Source organism: Polypterus senegalus, chromosome 6, assembly GCF_016835505.1.
Source record: "Polypterus senegalus isolate Bchr_013 chromosome 6, ASM1683550v1, whole genome shotgun sequence".
NCBI lineage: Eukaryota > Metazoa > Chordata > Cladistia > Polypteriformes > Polypteridae > Polypterus > Polypterus senegalus.
In genome coordinates, this window is record NC_053159.1 from 180586378 (window position 1) to 180609452 (window position 23075).

Genomic DNA, 23075 nt, shown 5'->3' on the forward strand with positions numbered 1-23075 from the left:
TGAACTTACCAATATTTACAAACCAGTGGGCATACTGAGATCTCAAGTTCAGGATTGCCAGGTCCTTAAAATATTAATCATCCAAGGATAGCTTAAACTTAAAAGTAGCCCAATACCTGAGGTAGACAAAACGACACACCGGAAAGTGAGGGGTGGTGTCAGAGTGAGACGGTTAGGTACTCACTTGTATATATGTACGTATATCCTATCAAAGCCCCTTATGGGTGACCTTCAGAGATATTTCAGAGTGTTAGAATGGCTGTATACCATTACATTCCCAGTTAAGTTTACAGCAGATTTCAAAAGCCTCCTTTTAAGATATAAAACCTTAAATGGCCGAGGTCCGGCTTACTTATCTGAACTTATCATGACTTACAAACCAGAGCACACATTAAGGAGGTCAAGCTTTTAGTTTCAAGACCCCTAAACTGTGGAGTGGTCTGCCTGCTACTATAAGAGACACCCCTTCAGTCTCAGCTTTCAAATCCCGGCTCAAGACTCACAGCTTCAGTTTGGCACACCCTGACTAGAGCTGCTGATTTACTGTACAGACTGCACCTCTGTTGTCAGTCATTAGCACTAAAACATAAGTCATATGATAGTTAGAATTTGTTACTAACCCTCACCTATTCAGTTTCTCTTCTCAGTACTCAAATGTGGCACTTTGTGCCACTGCCCGCCTGCCAGGTTGTTTTGCCTCCCTAAGGTAAAGTCACCCCTGATGGAGGATCGCAGGAAACGTGGGGTAGAGGGGTCCTTTCATCGGATTGGCTGGCCCAGTGCTGTCTCGGCTGTGGAATGGCCAATAGGGGGAGCCAGCTTGATGGCTGAAGTCTCTAGGACTCTGAACAAATCAAATCATGTTATGTGATATCATCTACTTTTAAATTCTGCTCTGTACTTGTAATATTTTTATTTTACTATTGTATTGTATTGTGAATTACTTGTGTCCTGTTCTGTGTATTGTATTATATTTTATTTAACCCCTTTTTTTTGACGAGAGGTTGGCCAAGGTCTCCAGGACTGGGACTCGTTTTTAACTTTTGGTTTTACAATTTTAATCTCCACCATTGTCAACTGGCTATAGGTCATCAGTTAATTAATGGGCGGATGTAATTGTTTTCCAGTTATGTTTAATCCATTTCTAACTTATTTTTTGTGTGTTTTAACGAATCTCCATTTATATGTGTACCAGTTCTGTATTTAGTAATTAGTATAATCTCCATTTTTCTTTATTCTGCACACCTCCGATTATAAATATAATTGTGGGTCATGTCACTTGCAGAAATTCTTAGATGATTCTCTGCTTAGGAGGTGAATAGATAAGGAGGATGAGACAGAGAAGAGGAGTCAGGTGGAGGACTTTGCTTCTTGGTGCAAAGAGAACTGTCTGCAACTTAACATCAGCAAAACTAAGGAACTGGATTTAGACTTATGCCACACCACAGAGCCTCTGTGTCCAGTCAGTATTTAGGAAATGGATGTAGAGGTGGTCCACTCCTTCAAGGACTTTGGGGTCCACATTAATGACAGGCTATACTAGTCTTGGAACACAAAGGTACTGTATAAGAAAGGACAGAGCAGGCTCTTTTTTCTTAGGAGACTGTGTTCCTTTAATGTGGGAAGTGACATCCTTCACATCCCCTATAACTCTCTTATGACCAGTGTGGTATGCTGAGGTGGTAACATCAGTTAAAATGACGTGATTAGTTATGGAACGCACTCTGGAGGCCCTGATGTAGCACACGAGGAGAGAATAAAAACAAAACTGAGTGCCATTATGAACAATGCTGCATATTCTCTCTCTGACACAACAACACTGGGGACTTTCAGACAACAAATTATTAGCAGAAGTGTGTCAGGAGATGCTATTGGGACTCCTATCTATCTATCTATCTATCTATCGTGACAGATGTCTGGGGACATTGCCCCACTGGGATGCCGGGAGAAGGGAAGGACCGGGAGAGGGGCAGTATTTTCCCCGGAACAGAAGAAGGCAGCCTTCCTGGGTTGCATGGGAGCCATGGAGCTAGGATGCTCAACTCTGTGGGGGGACCTGGTCACCACCAGGGGGCTCTGGCCAGCTCCGGAACGGTGGTCGGCAGCACTTCCGCCCCACCCGTGAAAGTGCTGCTGGATGTTAATCAAGAAGCACCTGGAGCACTTCCAGGTGGAGTATAAAGGAGGCCCCTGCACTCCACTTGATGGCCGGAGTTGTGAGGGAGAAAACACGAGCTTACAAGTGAGGAGGAAAAGAGAATAAATCACATGTATATTCGGGACATTTGGTGTCTGTCTGTCTGTGGACAGACTGTAGTAGTAGTGTAGTAGTAGTCTTTACACTATCTATCTATCTATCTATCTATCTATCTATCTATCTATCTATCTATCTATCTATCTATCTATCTATCTATCTATCTATCAATATTTGGTGTGTCTACCAAAATAACAAAGACAAATCAGTGATAATTCTAGAAAAATAAAACCTTTCACGGTTTGTTTTCTGCCTTGAACCGGCTGATCCTGCCATGGGTTCAGTAACTGGGTGGACTGATGAATGGATTATAAAGTAAGAATGGAGCAGATCTAGATAAATTACAAACCTCACAATTTGTGACTTGGAATTTTATTTTACTGTTGCACAAAACTGATAAACTTCCATTAATTTTTCATTTTTTATACCTTTGTGAGAAACACTCTTAAATTATTCTTTAAATAAATATCCTTTGCTTTAATTTCCATTCATGCAGACCACTGCATACAACCTATCAAGTCAAGCTGCAGCCTTAAAGGACCACTGTTTTTTTTATTATGCCGATTATACCAAATATCTATCTATCTATCTATCTATCTATCTATCATATAGTTCCTTATCTATCTATCTATCTATCTATCTATCTATCTATCTATCTATCTATCTATCTATCTATCTATCTAAGATGTAACAAAACAGGTGTCAGGAGCATGACAAGTGTTGTTTATGTGTCATCTGTCATGTCTATCTATCTATCAATTTTAACTGTTCATGGTGATCTGTGTGCAATCAATGAAGAGCACTATGCAAAAAATAAGTTGTATTATCAGTTGTATATATAAATATAAGGCTGCAAGCTTCACATAAGAACACACAATCAGTAATTTTCTGGGACATTCCTATCTCCTTTAGTGACCGCTCTTTGTCCCTCAACTAGATGTCACTCGCACTGGCTATTTAAAACTGACATTGCTGAATATCTGTTGTTTCTAGTCAACATACAAAAAAGTCATTCAGGATCATTAAAGCAGCCAGATGCTCCTCACTTATTACACAAAGAAGATGTCATTGAAATGAGATCATAATTATTTGTTTGGAAATTATTGCAAAATTAAATTTATTTAGTTTCCTTTTGTTAACAGGAAGTGTGCTATATAAACACTGACTATTGGTCATTCGAAAGTGGCAGGAAAGAATAACATCATTAGAAGCATCAATGAAAAGTTAAAAGTTAGAATATTTCTACATGGAAGCACTGAATCTGAAGCAAGCCTGCTTCTAGAGTTATTCTTTAATGGTGATTCATGTTTCAGTAAGCCTGCTGGGAGACAAGTGTTACAGGACAGAATTACAAAATTGATCATTGTAAGCGAAGAGCTCAGAACAAAATGCAAACAAATTCCAATTCCTAGACAACAAAACCTAAGAGCTAATATCAGTGAGGCTGACATTCACAGGAAAAGAGAGTCTTCAAACGATTCCTTAAACACATTGAGGGAGTCAGAATCTTAAATAATGGGGGACGGTTTGTTCCACTAGGCAGGAGCTACAAATTAAAAGAGTCTGGATTGAGATTTGATGTCATGATGTCATGCAGAGGTTGCATCACTAGCCACCATTCAGCAGCAAACCTACATCGTCAGGAAGGAGCTCAGGACCTCACAAGCGTCTCCATATACATAGGTGAAGACTCACTGACTACTCTGTAGGCAGGCAAGAAAGGTTTGAACTTAATACAGGGAGCCGATGTGGTGATCAGAAAGGAGGAGAGACATGTGCCCACCTCACGTCATCGCACACCAGATATCAAGGTACTCCTGTCAGCAGAATGTTGCAGTAGACCAGATGTGACAAGACCAAAGCCTGGACCAGGAGTTGTGCTGCATACTCTGTCAGATACGATTACGATTAGATCTTGTGGATGTTGTATAGAATGAATCAGAAAGGCCGCAACATAACATAAGTGGGCAAATCTAATAAAATGGAATAAAACCTCTAAGAAATGATTCCACTAAAAACTGGTAAGTAAGAGTGTACTGTACAAGCAAACAGCTAACAAGCGGGTATTCTAATTTTCTGAAATAAACAAATGTAGCAAGGGGTCCTACCCAGAAGAAGCGGCAATTTATGTAAGATGGGCCGAAGACTTCATAAATCTGTTAAATAGTGTTGCCTACCTCCTGCCACTGTGCATTAAGGTTTGAGCAGCTCACAAAAAGGAAATGTGTTCAGTCATTGGTGGTGAGAGGGTGCAAGAAGGTGCTGTTTGGTAGATTAGATGGAAATCCCAGCCTCATGAACCTAAACCGTCTGTAGGTCAGGTGAGTATGGGGCAGAGAAGAGTTTGGCTGTTTTATTGCATGTTTTCTTATTTGTCTAAATTTCATAATTAGTTTTTTGTTTTTAAAAATTCAAGAGTCTCTAAATTTACAGTTTGTTGGACTGGGGACTATTCTCACTTATTGAATAGCCATACCACCTGCACTTCAGAACATGTCATCCACCTGAAGCTAAGCATGTTTGTACCCGGCCAGTACTTGGGTGGAAGACCAACTATGCTGCTGGAAGAGGTGTTGGTGAGGCCAGCATGGAGCACTCACCTTCTGATCTGTGTGTGGATCCCAATGCCCCAGTGCAGTGACGGGGACACTGTCCTGTAAAAACGGCATCGTCCTTTTGGATGTGACAGTAAAACCGAGGTCTTGACTCTATGTGGTCATAAAAGATCCCTGCGCATCTTTAGAAAACAGTAGGGTGCACCCCATGTCCTGTCTTAATTTGCACAACATGACCTTGTCCATTCTGGGCTCCTAATTATTTCCAGTCTCTAACTGGCTAACTATGTAGCAAGGCTACAGAACTTGTTGGGCGGGTTGGCCTTCTGGAATTTCTGTCACTATATAATGTCACTGGGAGGGTGTCTATGAATAGCCCGGTAAATATTCCAGCTGCCGGCGTCATGTTACTATAACAACAAAGCAGGGAAAGGTTGTTTTGGCGGGAAACCTTTCTTTTTAAGGGGAATGGTAGATCGAGGAGAGGAGGAAAAAAAAGGAAATGGCAGAAGGCAAGGAGGTGACCATCTGCGCTTTAAGAATCTTCTGGATCAGACTTCACCCAGGGACGTCTGCTATTTGTGGGTGGCCACCCCGAAGCTGAATGAGTGTGACGAATTCCCGAGAAGAGGCCAGGGGCTGGTGTTCTCTGGGTGCTCTCGTTTGGTGAGTCAGACTCGTGATTGAGTATCTTCTGGATAGCCAGCTGGGAAGCTGTTTTCACCGGAGGACTGTTTCTGTTTTCCTCACTCCATCCCACAGCAGGAACTGTGCTGCAGGCTTCTTCGCCGTGTTTATGGACTACGTTAAATCTTTCTTTTTGTTTTCTCTGAGATCTGTTCTTTTTTTTTCTCTTTATGTCTGTGTCAAACCGGGGGTTAAGATTTGTCCGCTGGGGAGAGCGGTTCACAAATTAGCACTCAGGCACCGGGCAAGTAAATGTAATGTATTAATTGGATTTCAATATATTTACCAGTCCCACTTCCTTCTGACTTTTTGCCAGTTATTTAAGGGCGCGTGTAGGGGAGAAGATGGGCCGAGGACCAAATATGTTAATGCTACTTTATCCTTCAAATATCGTCCACTTCCCTCTCAGGTGGTGAAGTGTAGTAATTGCATCCTGTATTGGGCGATTGTTACAAATATCATCCTTTCATCAGCTAATAGCTAACATGTGGTTGGTGAACTGGGACACGATTGGCTGTCATCAAATTATCCATGTTGGCACTTCACATTGGTTCTGGTTGAAGTGCCTTCCCATTGTTTTTTTAAAATGCTTCTAAAAAAGTGCTAGATCTATCTATCTATCTATCTATCTATCTATCTATCTATCTATCTATCTATCTATCTATCTATCTATCTATCTATCTATCACTTTATATAGTGCCTATCTATCTATCTATCTATCTATCTATCTATCTATCTATCTATCTATCTATCACTTTATATAGTGCCTATCTATCTATCTATCTATCTATCTATCTATCTATCTATCTATCTATCTATCTATCTATCTATCTATCTATCTATCTATCTATCTATCTATCTATCGTGATGGACGACTGGGTCCCATGTCCGGTCGGGACGCCCCTGCTGCATATGTTCCGGGGGAGCAACCATGGACAGCTCAATGCCTCCCCCGGGACCCTTGGTGGCAGCCTCCTGGGCCGACGGTGATTCCCCAGCCTCCTGCCTGGCTCCATGGGAGATGGAGTCTTCCACAGCCTGGTTGGGAGCTGTGATGGCCGTTAGGGGGTGCTGCATGGAGTCAACAGACCCACCCGGAAGTGCAATTAGGACCAGGTGGTCAAACACCTGGAACGCTTCCGGGTGGGCTATAAAAGGGGCCAGCCACCACTCGATGGCCAGAGTTGGGAGGAGGAGGACTAAGCTTGAAGAGGAGTGGTGGTAAAGGAGAAAGAATGAAGAGAGTGTTTTTGTGTTGTTGTGCTTTGGGACCGTGTTGGGCTGTGTGACATGGGGAAGACGTGTCCCACGGCTGAAGAAAATACTAAAGCTCTTTGTTTATTTTGTACGTGCCTCTGCGTCAGTCTGTGCCGGGCGCTATATAGCGTCCATATTACACTATCTGTCTATCTATCTATTATATGGTGCCTTTCATATCTATCTATCTATCTATCTATCTATCTATCTATCTATCTATCTATCTATCTATCTATCTATCATGAGATATTTTCATATTTTTACAATGTAAGCACTTACAGTAAAACAGAGGTAGAGACTCAAATGTCATTGTTGTAATTTTGTACGGATTGTTTCAAAGTAAATGTTACTCAGGTGCATTACAGAACAATGGCAGTGGAAGTGCTCTTCTTATTTGAGGACGTAGTGAGTATCTACTGTAACTCCAGACCTTTTATTTTCAGCACTCAAGTCAATACCACAGATGAGACACAGTATACACCACGGATGCAGAGTTCCATCTTGGACTGAAAGACAGCCTTTATTCTGTGGTATATTTTTGTCACACTTTTGACTTTGTCCCTATTGACTTTCTCTGCCAATCAATCAGTGTGACACGATGCCTTAAACTGAACACACCATTCCTCTGCACTCCAACTGTCAAGTCACCACTAGCTGTCAGCTGAGTGTTACCATTGTGACTTCCTGAGGAGGACTAATATTACTGAATTTTGACCTTTTTGTCTCCTGGTGACTTCAACAATTTTTGCATCCCTAATTCTTTTCTGTTCAAAGGGACACTGATGAACCCAGTAACACAAGATGGCTAACCAAACTCACTGAAGGGGGTGTTCATTTGTCACTTGGCCGAGCGCAGTACAACTCTTTCCAGATTTATATAACTGGAACAATGGTAGGCACAACGACCCATAAAGAAAGCCTGTCTTCAGGTCCACACTGCCTGCTAAATGAAATACAGCTGCAGGCCTAGCTTGCCGTTATCCACTCATAATTTCTGAAAAAACTGTCTATAGTATCCTTTAAAGTTAATTCAATTCCAGCATGATTTAAAGTTACAGTTCAACTGCTAGTATTACTGCACATCTGCGTTATCAACATCAGTTTCTTTTATTTTCTAATTGCTTTCCTTTCTTTCAGTTAAAAATTAAGCTTAAGGGAGCGGCACCTCCAATTACTGCTAATAACTCAGGTGTAGTGCCAGTTATGAGGGTGCTGAATCGGACCACCTAAAACTTCAGCTTATTACTAAGGCAATGTGTGTTTCACACTGTGCCAGCAAGCTGCCTCTTAAAGGCATACTCTCTCCAAAAATCATTCCTTTTTTTTAAATGTTGCATAACACAAGTAAAAGGTGTAATCTCATGTTGTCATGCAAAATGAAGCTAATAAAGTTTATGCCTCAACAGAAGTGGTAACAAGTGGAGGACAACACTGGAGACAGTGAACAATATCAAAACGCTAATGGGAAAAAATCTCACACTACTCGTTTCATATAAGCTATGTAAAGTCATAAAGTTCAATACTCAAAATGTGCAAAAACATGAAGTGTTGATCAAAATAATGATAAATTGATCCTTCCGTTAAAACAAAACTAGCCCACATCCTGGAACCGTTTTACACAAGGTGGCACTTTTGAACTGAAGGCCCACCTCTCCCCTGATACACTGGCCAACAGTCCTGTCTTCAATTTCAAAGTGTGACCTTCTTCTGCATGTTTTTTTATTTTTAATTTTATTGAATTTATTAAAATTAAATAACATTCCATACAACCAAGTCAGGTTTTACAAAACCAACAAACTTAGGTTTGAAACTAATCAGCCTCCAATCCCGTCTTCTGCATGTTTTACCCTTTTTTAAAATTTTCTTCCTAACTCCACAGACACGGACGCTTTTCCTTTTATTAAGGTGGATATTTGATGTTCATAGGGTGTGAGCTGAATATGTGTGTGTGCTTGGTGGGATTCATATGGTGAGGTGAGGTGAAGGGGGGCCATTGGAGCTTTGACATCCTGGGGCCATGTGGTTCTTAATCCAGCCTTGCATATAATGGTTTCTATATTACTAAGCACTGGTAGGTAAAGTGACATTTCAGAAAAGTTTTATAAGTAAATGGCACAAATGACAAAAAGTCACTCAGAAATTACAAAATCCATGATTGTAAGGCAGGTATGTTAAGATGTGCAAGGGGAGAAGGATGGGAGAGCACTGCAGGTAAGGACTAGCAGAGGCGTAGCTAGGGGCGGGCAGAGGGGGCAGCATTGGCCGAAAGGCTCAGAGCAATTCATGCGTAAGCAGGAGGGTTTGGAAAAAAATATCACTCATGAATGAAAAAAGTTAAATTCTCTGATTTATATCCACAAATGCTTCAAAAATAATTTTCAGACTGTCCTTCTGCGATGGCATCAGACACAGCAGTTGAAATTTAATGAGGCAATCACAAAAATACTGCGGTGGGCTGGCACCCTGCCCAGGGTTTGTTTCCTGCCTTGCACCCTGTGTTGGCTGGGATTGGCTCCAACAGACCCCCTTGACCCTGTAGTTAGGATATAGCGGGTTGGATAATGGATGGATGGATGGATAACATTAATAAACATAAACATTACACCGATAATAACTTCTAGGAAGATAAACAACTAATTTACAATTTATAATTTTGTTTCATTATCAATCCGAAATCCGAATGCGTTCTTGCTCTGCACAAAAATCATCCCCACCTATCACTTGTACACTACTTTGGTTCTGGTTTTTGCAGTGTAATTATATTAAGTTAATAATCAGAACACGGCTTATCAGTGCATCTATAGTATATTCTTGTCTAGTTGATGTTTTTAAATAATTCTATGTGAAAAATTAATGCCGTTTCTCTATATATGAATAAATCTATGCAAAATGTATCTTCATTTTTCTCTATACGTCATTTTAATTTTCTATTTAAATGATTACATTTAATAATGACTACATTTAACAAACTACTTTTTGGAAGTTGAATCATATACATCAAAAAATCACTTTAAACAAGATAGATAGATAGATAGATAGATAGATAGATAGATAGATAGATAGATAGATAGATAGATAGTGAAAGGAACTATATAACAGACAGACAGACAGACAGACAGACAGACAGACAGATAGATAGATAGATAGATAGATACTTTATTAATCCCAAGGGGAAATTCTCATACTCCAGCAGCAGCATACGGATAATAAACGATATTAAATTAAAGAGTGATAACAATGCAGGTATAACAGACAATAACTTTGTATAATATTAACGTTTACCCCCCCAGGTCGCATAGTGTGGGGTCTCCTCAGTCTGTCAGTGGAGCAGGATGGTGACAGCAGTCTGTCACTGAAGCTGCTCCTCTGTCTGGAGATGATCCTGTTCAGTGGATGCAGTGGATTCTCCATGATTGACAGGAGTCTGCTCAGCGCCCGTCACTCTGCCACAGACGTCAAACTGTCCGGCTCCGTGCCTACAATAGAGCCTGCCTACCTCACCAGTTTGTCCAGACGTGAGGCGTCCTTCTTCTTTATGCTGCCTCCCCAGCACACCACCGCGTAGAAGAGGGCGCTCACCACAACCGTCTGATAGAACATCTGCAGCATCTTATTGCAGATGTTGAAAGATGCCAGCCTTCTATGGAAGTAGATGGCAAACATGGGCTGGTGTCCTAGTCAGGATAATTTAAGAGTCTTTATCTAGCCAGGGCACCAAGCCAGTAATTGGACAAGAAGGAAGGCAGAGCGTCCCCTGCCTTAACCATCAGATTGGTAGAAGGTGCCAACACCACAACAGACATGCAAGCGTCCCAGAAAGGCTTAGTGAAGAATTCTTACCTGGCCCGGAAGCCAGCATGCAGGAATGATAGGGGGAGATAACTTGCGTTATTCCCCAAGACACTAGATGGCAGCACCCCCGGACTATGGTACCCATATGAACACTCGCAGGGCAAGCTGGGAACTGCAGTCCCATGGACTGGCTCTGTTGGGTCCCCGGGGTACTGCCTGAGGGTACTGCAGGGACTTGTGCTCCCTACTTTTCTGAAGCTTCCACCTCACTGCTTTCTATGGACAATACCCTGGTACAGGAAGTACTTCTGTGTCTTGTATAAGAGGAGCAGCTCTGCCTGACTGAACACTTGCTAGGGAGAAGTGGAGGAGGGAAGAGAATGAATTACAATGCTATGCTGTGCTGTGTTAATATAGAAAAACCAGTATAAGGCAGGTTGTTCAATAAATATTTATATTTTGAACCTGGGACTTTGTCTGTGAGTTTGGGTTTGGGGTGCTGTAACTCCCCCTAGTGGTGACACTGCATAGATTCTGCATGCTTTCAAAGTACTGTATACACAAGTCTCTTTGTTCAATTGGAAAGTGTTATCTCTTTTATGTCCCTCCTTATTTTATGACGGCATTTCAAACAAAAATGAGGGTGAAACGATGCAATGAGGGGCTAGTCAGTGTTTTTGCTGAAGTAGTAACTGCAGTAACTTTGAATCTGAACGCCTTAGAGGTGATGAAAGAACAGACATTTGTTTCGGACAAGTACATGAGCAGGCACTTTTTAAAAAGCATAAGAGGGTCTGTTTACCACATTAAAGTGTGACGACCTAAGCATTCATGAAAGGCTGCGGACCAAATTGAGGTCTGGAGACTGGAATAATTCCTTCTCCCTTCACAGGGTCAGCCTTCAGCTTAATATACTTCTGAAATGGAGAGGTTAACCAAACTTCAGCAGGACAGGATGGAAAGGCATTCCTCAGCCAGACAAAACATCCAGCCAGCAAGAACTTGTATTAAACGGGGCAAAGGAAATCTGAATTGAACCTGAATTTTCTAATATTTCTATATAAATAGTACCACATTGTATAATATTTTTAGTATTAATAATAACAGCTACAAATTAAAAATGGTCTACCTACAATTCGCATTTTAGTTAGCTTTGGATAAAAGTGTAAAAAGAGAAATTGAATGAAGACAAAAGTAGAAGTATGAAAATGAGCTAAAATGTAAAACAAACCGCAGGTTGCCCCTAAGTTTGAGAACTCAGAGTGTTGTGTGATTATTTCTTGCCAAGCTAGCATTACGCCCCCTGCTGTCACTTGAGATACACTTATTAACAGTTAGTTAACTTCTAGAGAAGAAAAAACCTCAGCATAATCAATAAATCAGCCACACTCTTATCATCCAAGAGATACAACTAACCCCAATGATAGCTTTTGTGATATCTCTCTGCATGAAACCAAGAAATACAGAAAACAAGAGGCCGATTGTTTCTGGAAGTGCTGCGTGTCAGCTAATATCCACATCAAGTCTTTTCCAGATTGTCTGGGAAAACTAACTGCATGCTCCAGCGCTCCTCTTTTTTCCTGCCCCAATCATAATAGGTGACCTTTCTGAAATCTTTCATTAAAAAAACTGAAAAGATGGCAGAAGTGAGCATTTCGTCACTTGCAGGTTTCATTTTAAAGTCCATTTCCTGTGGTCTCCTCTAATTGACAAACACAGAAACTGATTACTAAAATAGTAAAAAAAAATGTCGTTCTTACCTTCTCATTAGAATCGCAATGAATGAACTCAACTCTAACACTTGCAGTCCGTTAAAGTTATTAGGCATTAGGGTATCTCACCAGGTGGAGGTCTGTGAGGAAACTTGCAACACGAGCTGCCGGGCGGGTGCGTCTTTGATCTCTCTCTCTCTCTCTCTCTCTTTCTCTCTCTCTCTCTCTCTCTTTCTCTCTTTGTCTCTCTCTCTCTCTCTCTCTCTCTCTTTCTCTTTCTCTCTCTCTCTCTCTTTCTCTCTCTCTCTTTCTCTCTTTGTCTCTCTCTCTCTCTCTCTATCTCTCTTTCTCTCTCTCTCTCTCTCCCCCTCTCCCTCTCGCTCGCTTGCTCTGGCAGCGTCCAGAGGCTCCTCACTCACGTGCAGGACGCAGCACATCTGCAGACCTGTCACTTTAGTGAATGCTCACTGGTGGGCGGGGTAGTGCATTGTAACAGGATCTGACTTTAATGTGGGCCTCATCTTCAGAACAGTAACATAATAGCCTCCAACTAAGGTTACATTTTACTTAAAGCAATAATACTACTGCATATGATGGGTAGACTCTAGTTGGTCTACTCTAATGTAACACCTAAGGGGTTCCATGAAATATACAACAATAACAACACAAAACACCAGAGAACTACAAAAAACATCAAACACAAAACCTTCAACTAATATAAAGGGTGTCCTAAAATTCATGCAAGAAGTAATTTTGATAGAGAACACAGGTTTTTAATTAAAAACTGTAAATTTTTAATCGATTCATAAAGTATACAGTATAGGGTTATGTATGGAATAGCATATCGGGTAAATGGCCTCCACGGCTTTGCTGCACATACGCACTCTTTTGTCGAAATTTTCCATGACCGTTTTGTATAAATGTGGCTGAATTTTTTTGATACAGCGCTCAATTTCCTCCTTCAAGGCGTGGGTGGTCGTGGGCTTGATGGCATAAACTTTAGACTTCAAAAAACCCCAAAGAAAAAAGTCCAAAGGCATTAAATCGCATGATCTGGGCGGCCAGTTCTGATCACCAAAACGGGAAATTACATGACCAGGAAAATTTCGAACTGTAGCTGCCAAACCTTCATTATTTTTAAAATATTGCTCAACAACGAAAACGTGTTGTTCTTTCGTGTAGCGCTCCATTTTTAATAACCCTGAACTGTGAGCTGTCACGCTGTCTTTTTTTTTCGTTGGCAACACTTTACCGCACAAATGGCGCCAAATTCAAATCTTGCGTGAATTTTGGGACACCCTTTAAAACTGACGATCTATCCATTTTCTGTAGTCGCTTTCTCTGGGTCAGGCACACTGAGAATGGAGCCTCGCTTAGCGGTAACAAATGTAAGCCTGTTCAATTAGGCACACCATTCACCCTAACCCTAACCCTAACCCTAATATATGACAGCAATCTCAGACCTGCTTTATCCTAAATGGAGTTGTGGGAAACTAGAGCCTAAGGTACAAGACAGGAATCCATCTCTGGACACGTCCAGTACATCACAGGGCCAACTCACATGCTCAGCCAAACTTACCCAGGGCCAGTTTAAAATCGCCAGGCAGCCTAACTTGTGTAATATATGGTATGTGGGGGGAAAACTGAGTGTCCTGGAGAAAGACCTACGTGAATACAGAGAGAAGATGCAGACTGCATACAAACAATGATCGGGTGCAGGATTCAAACCCATGATGCTACATCCCATGATGCTGAAGAGCTAAATTCTGAGCCACTTACATAGGATGCACTCTTTTGAAAAAAAAATATGTGTCTCTATAATTAGGATCATCTTTATAGTCTTCTTTTTTTTGAGTCGCCACAGCAGATCATCCGTCTCCTTCTATCCCTGTTTATTACATCATTTTCTGCCACACCGACTGCTTTTATGTCCTCCCTCACCACATCCATAAACCTTCTCTTTGACCTTCCTCTTTTCCTCTTGCCTGGCAGTTCCATCGTCCACATTCTTTACCTGATGTACCTCTGATCTCTCCTCTGCACAGGCCCAAACCGTGCAGTGGAGTAAATGGCTTCTTCTCTTGCAAGGTTCTGTTATGTGTATGTTTGGAGTTAAAGAACTCCATTTCTTGGAATTTTTGGTTCAAATCTTATGTGAGGAAACTGTCAGACACAGTCAATCTTGCCTCTTTCTTACTTGGTCACCAACCTGTCTTACCTGTGTTGTCCCTCTAATATACTCATCCCTAATCCTGTTTACCCTAATTACACCAAGCAAAATTTGTACCACCTTCAAATCTGCCACTTCCAGCTCTGCCTCCTGTCTTCTCATCAGTGCCTCTCTCCAAACCATACAACATATCTCATCCCACTACCATTTTATAGACCTTCCCTTTCACTGTTGTATTACTCCTACTGACTTTCATTCCTCTTCTCTCCAGTGTGTACCTCCACCTCTCCAGATTCGTCTCAGCCTCCTGTCTATTCTCACTACAGATCACAATGTCATCTGCAAACATCACAGTCCATGGAGACTCCTGTCTGACCTCATCTGTCAAGCTGTCCATCACCATTGCAAGCAGGAAAGGGCTCAGAGCCGATCCTTGATGTAGTCCCACTCCCACCTTGAACCAGGCTGTCATTCCTACTGCACACCTCACCACAGTCACACTGTCCTCACTCATATCCTGCATCACTCTCACATACTTTACTGCTACTCCTAACTTCCTCATATGGTACCAGAACTCCTCTCTTGGCGCCGTCATCTTTACAATATACTCTTCTTTGTCTTTTTGAATACTTCATTAATGCCCGAGGTGACATTGTCTTTTTGCCAGACCTTTGGTGGTCAAAGCACAGGGTCAGCCATTGTACAGCACCCTTGGAGCAATTTTTTAGGCTAGGGGCCTTGCTCAAGGACCCAACATAGTAGGATCCCTTCTGGCAGTAACAGGACTTGAACTGGCAACCTTCCAGATGTCACCACCGATTTTCAGCCTCAGAAACGTCACTCCAGTTTGAAAATGTTAAAAACGTTGCTAATAAGTATTGAGAGGTTGAAGCGCTAAATTCAAGATTCCCTAAAATTTGTTTTTTATTTGACATACTTAAATTACTTTCCAAGGCTGAAGAGAGGGGCCACACATGTGTGCTTGAAGACCACCTGGAAAGCCCTTGTAAGTGTACTCATAGCACCCCAAGATAAGAGGGTGGCACTACCACTAACGAAATCTCCCATTTCCTCCACAGCACTTGCCAGAGAGCAGGCCTAGCCCCGCCTCCAAGGGGGTAACATTGGCCCCACCCTCCAGAGGATTGGGTGTATAGTGATAGGTAAGTAAAGCAGACAGCAGAGGAGACAGAGCTCCCGAAGATTACCTAACAGCATATGTTACTTTGTGCTTACTTTTGGACTTTTCATTTAAGATAAAACCAATTAAATGGGGTACAGCCAGCTTGGCACCCCAACCTTTGAACATGTGTCTGACAGTTTCCTCACATAAGATTTGAACCAAAAATTCCAAGAAATGGAGTTCTTTAACTCCAAACATACACATAACAGAACCTTGCAAGAGAAGAAGCCATTTACTCCACTGCAACTGTTTATTTTCTATTCACTTAATCACCTAACTTTTACAAATGACCTTGAAGTCAAGATCTGAAAGTCCCCAAGGCCCCCATTATCTACTACACTGCTTGCTAATTTGCTGCATTTATCTATTGTTTTCTGTGTGAAGGAACACTTTCTAACATTAGTACGGAATTTACCCTTAAGCAGTTTCTATCTGTGCCCCATGTTGTCGTTGAAGAACTCACTTTAAAGTAACAGCCTGTATTTACCCTCTCCCGTCAAAACATTATTTTATAAGAAGGATGTAGTTAAAGAAAAATTATCTGAGATCTTGAGGCCATTATCCAAATAGCACAATACTAATGATTACTGCCAAAAGCTTAGAAATATTTCAGTCGATACTTTTAATTCAGTCCTGACGGAGGTCTGTGTAAAAATGAACACACAGGTTTCTCCTCATAGCACAGAGGTATTTGGTCAAGTTCACTCAGTGTGTGAGGGTGGTGTTTGTGCTGTGCCGGCTTTACGTTTTCTGGTGTTTCATGTCTAGTGCAAATTGTAGCCTAGCCAGGATAGCCTTAAGGTCCCAATGAACGCACACAAGCAAAAGGGGGTACACAAAATGGATGGAAGAAAGCTGAAATAACAGCCTATGACAACAAAGGACAAAGAGGAAAAAGAGGCACTCCTGGCCTCACCGGTTCTTTCTGCTTTACTTAAACTGTTCTTCAAGTGAAGGATTATTTCTGCCATAAAATATATATCCATCCATCTTCTTCCACTTATCCGAGGTCGGGTCGTGGGGACAGCAGCTTGAGCAGAGAGGCCCAGACTTCCCTCTCTCCAGCCACTTCTTCCAGCTCTTCCAGGGGAATCCCGAGGCGTTCCCAGGCCAGCCGGGAGACATAGTCCTTCCAGCGAGTCCTGGGTCTTCCCCGGGGCCTCCTCCCGGTTGGACGTGCCCGGAACACCTCACCAGGGAGGTGTCTGGGAGGCATCCTGATCAGATGCCTGAGCCACCTCATCTGACTCCTCTCGATGCGGAGGAGCAGCAGCTTTACTCTGAGCCTCTCCCGGATGACTGAGCTCCTCACCCTATCTTTAAGGGAAAGTCCAGACACCCTGTGGAGGAAACTCATTTCAGCTGATCTCGTTCTTTCGGTCACTACCCATAGCTCATGACCATAGGTGAGGGTAGGAACGTAGATCGACTGGTAAATTGAGAGCTTGGCCTTTCAACTCAGCTCCTTTTTCACCACGACAGACCAATGCAGAGCCCGCATCACTGCGGACGCTGCACCGATCTGCCTGGTGATCTCACGCTCCATTCTTCCCACACTCGTGAACAAGGTCCTGAGATACTTGAACTCCTTCACTTGGGGCAGGATCTCTCCCCCAACCCTGAGAGGGCACTCCACCCTTTTCCGGCTGAGGACCATGGTCTCGGATTTGGAGGTGCCATTTCCCATCCCAGCCACTTCACTCTCAGCTGAGAACCGATCCAGAGAGAGCTGAAGATCATGGCCTGATGACGCAAACAGGACAACATCATCTGCAAAAAGCAGTGACCCAATCCTGAGTCCACCAAACTGGACCCCTTCAACACCCTGGCTGCGCCTAGAAATTCTGTCCATAAAAGTTATGAACAGAATCGGTGACAAAGGACAGCCCTGGCGGAGTCCAACTCTCACTCTCTCGCTCTCATATATATGGAAATCTGACAACTCAAGCAATTAAAATCAAGATTTTTTATTAGCAGCTCTATTTATGGACTGCATGCAGCAGTAACCCTCAGTGTTGGTGGCTGGGTTTAAGGCTGAAACACAAAATGCATTGTGGTCAATGAAGTATTCAATGGCTGACAGTTGTGCATGTGTTGCAGGTCACACAGCACAACTACATTAACACATACCAATCCCCAAGGAGACAGCTCACAGCTCCCTTTGCTCCTGCTCTCTCTCTCAGGCTGGCATTAATAAGAAAACCAAAACTAAATCAACACTGGAAATGTAAGAGTGAAAGTGCAAAGTTTAAGCATCGAAAGCAAACTCTGCTCTTTTTGGCAGAAGTAAATAAAAAATAAATAAATAATAATCAGGCAGGTTCCCCCATACCTGTACTCAAGAGCTCCCCGTTCGTTCTGGTCAGGTCTCATGAGAAGTCATGTCTAACATCAAAGTGAAGTGAAGGTGAAAGAGCTTACCAGTGTCGGTCTGGTTTGCATCAAATAACATGTTAATGATTAATTCTGTTTTATCGCCAATGCCACGCCCATTTTTCATCCTGGGAAATGCTTCTTTGCTTGTTTACTGCTGTGGGCACACCGGTAACAGGTGCCTCCTTCAGCCACGGCCTGGCTGCTTCTGTTTTAAGTCTGTGGCCTAACGCAGAGCACTGTTGGAAACACTGGGGTCTGGCTCATGCCACATCCTGGTGACCCACATAACACGCTGGCACTCACTTTTAAAAGCACTCTAGACTATGAAAGATGTGATTTAAAACACAACTAGACTGTAGGGTTGTTTGACAGTGCTCGCTGCTCACGGACCATAATCCGTTTCTTTAAAATGTACAAGATGGCAGCTCCTAACACTACACCACAACATCCCTCGACAACACGTAACACAAGACGCCAGCATTACTATATGAGCAGATTAACAGTTAACCAAACTGTCCTCTCTCACCCTGAATAGAATGCTGGCGTGATATGGCAAATAATGACACCTGTGCCAAATTGTATATGTTAGGCATTTTCCCTTTGCATAAAATATTAATTAAATGGAGCCATGCAACACAAGTCCTACAAGATCTTGGAGAAGGACAGCCAGCAGCATAAGGGTTTAGAGGAAGCACTGGTAAAAGGATAAAAAAAATATTACATCTAATGACAGGCATAGAGTGGCAGAGAGAGAGAGGTGAATATTTCAACACCCACTGCCTAGGTGATTGTGAGTGCCATAGAGGATGGACAGGCACCTTTAATTGATGGAGGACGATTCCTTTCCCAGGTGGAATACCGTAATAAAATAAAAGAGATGGATAGACTTTCCAACCTGGAGGCTGGGAGGTCAATATAATGGAAGGACCAGGGGAGGAAAAAATGTTTGGATCCTTAATCCCCCAGTATGCTAGATGGCAGCATCCCTGGATTAGGATTCCCACATGGAACCCCACAGGGCATGCTGGGAGCTGTAGTGCAGTGAGGCAGCCCTGTTGAGTTCCGTGGCGACCACCAGAATCCCTACTTTCCAATAGAGCTTCTCCAATAGAGTCTAGCTGCAGTCCCTCCAGAGCTCTTCTCCATTCAGAGGTTGCCATTTTGTATTAAATGTCAGTGATGTTACGTGACACGCTTGGTCACACTACGGTTAAGATTAGAGATGTGGGAGAAGTTATCTGATTCAAGTCAATTAAATCAAGTGATAAAAAACATGCAGTCCAATTGGCTTCCCAGCGGAGCTTAAGAGGTCTGAAGCTGAACCCATCTCCTATTTTCAGGGACTTCTGTTTGACCTGGATGTACTTCCAATGGGTTATGCTCTAGCACCATGAGTGTTCCTGGTCATGCTTGACATCATCCAAGTGAGTCGGAGTCGGGAGGCAGAGGTCAACATTCGCTTGGAGGAAGAGGAGTAGGAAGGAGAAGGAGGACAACCTTTATTGTGTGCTGTATTGTGCTCTACAGAGGATTCTAGAAGGGCGTGTAAAGGTATGGGAAAGAATAAAATCACTGTATGTGACCCTGTGACTGTGTCTGTGTTAGATGTGTCCAGGGTTTTGGGGCTCAGTGATGCCACTTATCTTTCACATGATCCAGAAGTGTCTTCAAGAGACCACTTTCTGGTTTAATATAAGAGCTCTAAACCTGTAGCTATGTACTGCTAGAGAGAAGTGTGAGTGCAATACAGTGGTGGTTCATTATTCACCAGGATCACTGCATGATCTTCAGCATGCCACTTATTGTAGAAAAGAAGAAAATAACCACTAGGCACTTGTAATTTGTAAGTCGCTTTGAAGAAAATTTTCAGGGGAAATAATTGAATGTAAGATGGTGTGTCAGCAGCTCCTACTTTATAATCTTGTGTTGGGATAGCCTCAATATTTGGGATCAACGTCTTTTAGCAGGTACAGCATATTGAAGGGTACACAGTGAAAATCCAGCCAGACATGCAACTTAGAGAGCAGTGAATGACAAATGAACTTACAAATAGAAACGTACAGATGACAGCCACATACAGAAGTCACTGTCATTGTGAGCTGTACTCTAATCATCTTACCGGGATAAAAGAGAAAGGTAATATATTACCTGAATGGAAACTTAAAGGAGAACCAATAGACATCATTGTTATACCGGTGTATACAGTATGTCAATGACAGGACAAGAAGACGAAGAAGTAGAGAAGATACACTACATAAGACCTCATCTGGAGTATTGTGTGCAGTTCTGGTCACCACGGGATGTGAAAGACAACACAGCACTTGAAGCTGTGCAGAAGAGAGCAACCAAGTGTATCCCAGGACTTAAGGACATCTCCTACTATGATAGACACAGACAATTAAACCTGTTTAATCTCGAGCCGAGAAGCCTGCTTGGGGAGCTCATCCAGGACTTGAAATTTCTCAAAGGCATTAATAAAGTAGATCCAGAAGAAGTCTTACAGCTTAAGGATGAATCAGGTACTTGAGGACATCAGTGGAACGTCAAAATGAAGCCAGGAAGCACTTCTTTATGCAAAGAGTTGTGGGACTATGGTACAAACTACTGAGATATGGAGTTGAAGCAGAAACCTTGACAAGCTTTAAGAAGAATTTGGACGAGATGTTGGGACAGACTTGATGGACTGAATGGTCTCCTCTTGTTTGTCAAATTTCTTATGTTCTAAGATATACTTCAAAATAGATTATATTTTGGAACATGAAAAGGGAAATACTTTTGCAATTATAACAGGAGACTGGAGCGCTATACATAGTGACGGGAGACATGGAACAAGGAATGAAATTTACACCCCTCCTCTCTGATTTTATACTTCCCATCTTCGAAGGTGAATCTCAGCATGCGCCTTTACTCCTCCTCTCACACTCGTTATTTCCTGTTCCGTCATGGCACCAGCCGACCAAACACACCAAAGCCAGACTGACCCATCAGATTGCTCTGAGGGCCTGGACACACAGATCTTAGTGTTTTATTATATAGTAGATATTATTATTGTATATTTAGCTGATATCTTTGCCCAAGGTAACCTATGAGATCATGACAATGCACAATTCAATTCATAACATATCTATTATCCATCCATCCATTTTCCAACCTGCTATATCCTACCTCCTGGTTCATGGGGGTCTGCTGGAGCCAATCCCAACCAACACAGGGCGCAAAGCCGGAAACAAACTCCGGGCAGGGCACCAGCTCACCGCAGGGCACACACACACACACCAAGCACACACTAGGGACAATTTAGGATCGCCGATGCACCTAACCTGCTTGTCTTTGGACTGTGGGAGGAAACCGAAGCACCCAGAGCAAACCAATGCAGACACAGGGAGAACATGCAAACTCCATGAAGGGAGGACCCGGGAAGCGAACCCGGGTCTCCTATCATTTATTAATATTATAACATATCTATTATCATTTATTAATATTATAACATATCTATTATCATTTATTAATATTATAACATATCTATTATCATTTATTATTATCATAACATATCTATTATTTTACTAGTGGAGCACAGGCAGAATAAGTGAATTTGCCTAGGTCATACAGTTAGTTAACCAGAAGTGGAAACTGAATGCTGTGACCTGTGGTTTAAAGTCCTTACCTTTGAAAACACTCTACATCTAGAAATATTCTACACAGTTTCCTCATTCTTAGAGGTGGAGTTTATCCCTGTGACATCAAGTGCAAGGCTAAAATCAACCCTAAATGGGACACCATTCCATTACAGAACATATGAAATATGAGCAGATACCGAAACATCCAGAGAAAGGCACAGAAATATATAAAGACTATGTAAACGCTACAAGGGCAGTGACTGGTCTGGGATTACACAACTATATAAAATAAAAATGAATTTATTGAGAGAATGTGGTATGGTTCTGTATAAAGGCAGGCAGGCAGTGTGGCACAGCGGTTAAGGCTTTGAACTTCAAGCCCTGAGGTTGTGAGTTCAAATCCTCCGACTGACACTGTGTGACTCTGAGCAACTGGAAAAACAAAAGAAATGTAACCAACTGTATCTCAAATGTTGTAAGCTGCTTTGGATAAAGGTATCGGCCAAATAAGTAAATGTATAAAATTCACTATATAAAGTAAAGGCAGGCCATTATCCAACCCGCTATATCCTAACTACAGGGTCACGGGGCTCTGCTGGAGCCAATCCCAGCCAGCACAGGGCACAAGGTAGGAAAAAAAACCCCGGGCTGGGTGCCAGCCCACTGCAGGGCACACACACCAAACACACACTAGGGACAATTTAGAATCGCCAATGCAATCTTTGGACTGTGGGAGGAAACCGGAGCACCTGCAGACATGGGGAGAACATGCAAACTCCACGCAGGGAGGACCCGGGAAGCGAACCCGGGTCTCCTCACTGTGAGGCAGCAGTACCACCATTGTGCCACTGTGCCGGCCCTAATGAAATATAATGGATCTATTTATAACACATGATTCCTATAAGGATACTGTCGATTTGTACAGAAATTTGATCTTACTGGGAGTCCATGTGTTCAAGTTTCACTTCGAGTCAAAATCTTACACACTTCATGAACCTGACCATCTGGTAATATCAGACCCACTGAGTGAGTGGGCAGGTCACATGATTTATAGCTTTAATAAAATAAGTTCAAACTACAGCTGATGCTGACAATATATAGTAGTACTAAAGAGCACCAGGAGGTACGTATGATAAACCTGACATATGATGAACATTTCTTGTCCTCTAAAGGAAGTGAAAAAAGTTTAATGTTTTCAAACGTCACAATGAGGAAGTTCAAAATATGACCAGTAGATAAGCAGGCAAAAAAATCTGCCACAAACATACCTCACCCTACTTTACATTAAAAAAAGACAGAATGAAGAAATACAAGTGGAAGTGTCAAAACAACAATTATCTTCTGCCCTTAATGAACGTCTGTGCAGAAATAAGGAGTCCGAGCTTTAACAGATTTTTTTTTTACCTTTATGACGTGGTCAGAAGGCAATAAAGTTTTTTTCTAAACACTTTGTTCTTCCTTATTTTATTCAT

At 42.2% G+C, this 23075-nt stretch overlaps 1 protein-coding gene across 5 annotated transcripts in view; it reads right to left on the reverse strand.

Moving 5' to 3' along the window:
* wipf1a (WAS/WASL interacting protein family, member 1a) overlaps positions 1-23075 on the reverse strand; it is a 205605-nt gene that overhangs the window by 91648 nt on the left and 90882 nt on the right. The window contains exon 1 of one of the 5 annotated variants that reach the window (XM_039757672.1): positions 12306-12445. The exons of the other annotated variants lie outside the window; for them this stretch is intronic. The gene's annotated coding sequence lies outside the window, so the exon portion shown is untranslated. Of the gene's footprint in view, positions 1-12305; positions 12446-23075 lie in introns of those variants that run through there. 5 annotated transcript variants of the gene reach the window in all.